This window comes from Camelina sativa, chromosome 8 (assembly GCF_000633955.1).
Source record: "Camelina sativa cultivar DH55 chromosome 8, Cs, whole genome shotgun sequence".
Taxonomy (NCBI): Eukaryota; Viridiplantae; Streptophyta; class Magnoliopsida; order Brassicales; family Brassicaceae; genus Camelina; species Camelina sativa.
The window spans coordinates 7,323,830-7,327,563 of NC_025692.1; positions in this window are offsets into that span (position 1 = coordinate 7,323,830).

Sequence of the window (3,734 nt, forward strand, 5' to 3'; positions counted from 1 at the left end):
CCATTTTACATATGTTCTTTCAGATATTTTTGGAATATTTAGTTTACAACTTTACATGACAGTATTGTAGTTAAACTTTCTCAAGTATCTTTAGTAATCCGAACAAATAGAAACAAGACATTTATACATTTACTCATATATCATAAATATTAAAAAAAAAAAAAAACTTGGCATTTACAGACTACCAACAAAAAAATACTTGATATTTACATACTACCAACAATTCATGATTACCCAAAACATGTGAGAACGTGAAGAGGCAATCAAAATTTTCGTTTGCCAGCCTTGCCATTGATCTTGATATAAGACTTGTGTTGAAAGTTAAAACCAATAAACCAGTGTTAGAATATCAGAAATCAATATATCAAAAAACTTTGGTGAAAACAGGAAAAACCTTTAACACACATTTACGATTTTCGTGGTTTTTGGTTCCCACTCCCAAATTTAGATGCCCGCTTAGTCATTTTTAGGTTTAGCGTTTTTATAACGCTATTATATAGTCTCATTTTTTTTTTTATCAACGATAGCATTTATGAAAACTACGCTATGTTTTTCTGCTATCAATGCTAATATTTCTTGTAGTGTATTGTGTACTTGGATATAAAAATCTTAGTTTTTGAAATTCTGATTGGTTTATAATTTTAAAAAATATATTTAGTAATTTTCATCCACAATTTATTAGAGAGAGAAAATATATTTTTTTTTATTTTTCTAGATTTTTTTATATTTGCTATGTCAGCGTATTTTATTTTTTTATTAATTATCTTTATTTAATTAATTAACTAAGCTTAATTAAGTTTTTCTAATGACAATTGAATGTAATTTTTTACACATTTTAAGGTTAGTTTTATATTTGTACTTCACAATTAATATAGTAGGATACACTACAAAATTCTCATTTTTGTTTATATCAAAAAGAAATCTAGAAACCATTAAATACAAAAATTAACATAAACTGTTTAACATAACTTTGTTTTTTTTTACTGCAATTACCATGCAATATAACATTTTGTATAACTTAGGAAACTCAGTGTAAAATTGATCAATCTATTTGAATTTGTTTTTTTTTTTTTTTTGGCCTTTGGTGATGCCGAAGAATTAAAAATACCTGATGTGTGTTCATGTGGATTAACAAGAGAGAGAGACAAACAAGCTGGCATTAACATCCAAACAAATTTTTGTGATAAAAACCAGTCATAAACCCCACATTAATAGCATTTTACACAACAAGACTAAACAAATTAGAGAACATGGGTAAAAGCAAATTGGTTATGGTTGGCTGACCTATTCACGGGTGCATTGATTTATTGCATCAGTCACATCCTCCAAAGCATCCAAACACTGAATACGCACAGCATGACGCTGAGCCGCCGTCATTTCAACCACATTTGCTCATACCTCATGTAACTTACCAAGTGGGATGGGATCTTCTTTCTCATCATACCCAAACTGTTGCATAATGAGTATGCACAACCAAATCACAAAGATATAGAATAAAAAAGAAAAACAATCTAGAATTACACTAATAAACAACCCAGAATTAGCTTACCCAGGAGGATCAAAAGTATGGTGGTGCCTATCTCCGTCGGCAAAAGCAGCAACATTGTCACCAGAATTTGACTTCAATACCTCGGTGAAGTGAAGGAAAGTCTGAGCCCTTGTCTATGATTATATATATATATATATATATATATTAATATATTTGAGTTAATTTTTATTTATCAATTAAATTTTTTTTGTCAACTTGTTTATCAATTATTTTATTCTAAGTTAACTTTTTATTAAGATCATTTTTAAAATTGTGGACATATATTTCGTTTCTATCGGCTAAATTTACTTTTTGATTTATTTTGAAATACTCAACTTATATTTTTGTTGATTGTTTTTTTACATACCTGGTTTTTTAAACTATTGATTCACTTTTATTTCTTATTCATTCGTATTTTTTATATTAATTTTTTATTTGTTATATTTTATGTTATTTATTAATAATTTATTTTTGAAAGTCAACTTATTTTTTTTTCTATTGACTTATAAATAATCTACAAAGAACATAAAATTAACTGATCAATTGTAGATGTTGTGAGCTATTTCTACACGAGAACTACGGCATCAAGCGAGATAGAGTTTAAAATTTTATCAATTGTGTTATGCTTAGTTGATTTTTTCTATTGTCAACTTCTTAAAAATATAATTTGATTTGAACATCTTTCTTAATAGACAAGCTTCGGTCAATGTTTGTACCGGGGATTGCACAACTTAAATAAATAAAGATTTTGTGAGAAAGAGCAAGCAAATTCTTTTGTTAATCGGGGAAAACGTGAGATCGTCACTTAAAACAAGTCGGGATCGAGCTCGTTAGTTCACAAGCGAACTAGCAAGCTAAAAGTGACGAACTGAAAATAGGACTAAATTATAGGAAAGACAATAACAGTTTTCGATGTAAAGTATTGCTCTTTAGGTATTGTCCCCTGGGTCCCCTCTTGATCTCAATAAATGCTCTCTCCTTTTATAGGGGACTGTTGACCTAGGGTTACCTAGGGTTTTAGCCGTGAATTCCCGAGATTGCCCTTTGCGGATTGTTAATGACCTGCTTTCAATTTCGTCGGGCCGAAATCACAATTAATTTGTCTTGTTGGGCCGAGTGGCATATTGGGCGCAGACCATATCCAACAATAGTCCCCCCCTTAGTCCAGAGAGCGGCAGTTCTTCTGCGATCAGCGGGCATGTTTGAATTGTCTGTCATATGCCTGCTCGACACAGATTGTCTTTTGTTGCCTCTGAGGAACAAAATTGCTACAGTGAATCTTCTGTAAATGCTGGGCTCATTTTTCGAGGGATACCAGGAATATCCAGCGGTTTTTACTTCGAGTGTGGTTTTCGATGAATTTCCCGAATTTCGAGTGAGGTGACGGATTTTGCAATAAAATTCCCGTTTTATTTACTTATTTATATACTCTTCCTATTCTCCTTTTTCTTCACTTCCTCCACTTCATAAAGAAGGTAATTTCTCTCTCTAGTCTTTTACTTTTTTTTTTTTGCTCCCTTCTCTCTCTAGTTTTCTCTCTTTAGTTTGGTTGTACACCTAAAATCTTAGTTGCCGCCGCCGAGCAAGAGATCGGCTTAATGCCATCGCGATCGAGGTCGCCGATGGTCGGCTCATTATCGCCGGTTCACTCAGATCGGCGAGGGTCCGCCGTTGTTGACGATTGTCTAGACCTCGATCTGAAATGCCCAGGTCGGCCCTGTGAGATCGGCGGTTCTTCGTTGGGAACGTGTGCGTGTAATGAGGTTGATCTCGCCGAACGGAGCTCTATGCCGCTCCCTGGTTTTATCAATCGAGAGGTCGGCAATCTTGATATGAGATCGGACGAGGTCGACGAGATGGAGATGGGAGATCGGCGAAGAGAGTTGGGCCGTCGGAGATTGGACAACCGAGTTGAGGTCGGCGGAGATAGAAACGAGGTCAGCATGGACGTGTTCGGAGCTCGCCCTGATGAGGTCGACTGTAGTTTGGAGATCGGTATAGCCGAGGTAACTGCTCAGATCGGCACTCCCACGTTTGAGTCCGGCGGTGAGGTTGGTCATGGAGCGCGGCACGACGACGATGTTGCGAATGGGGTCACTTATGATCCGGTTGGAATTGATGTGGGAGATCGGCGAGGGGGTCTTGAGGTCGGCATTTGTGACCTCGACGCCGAACTTGACGAGATCGACACTACTCACGAGATCCG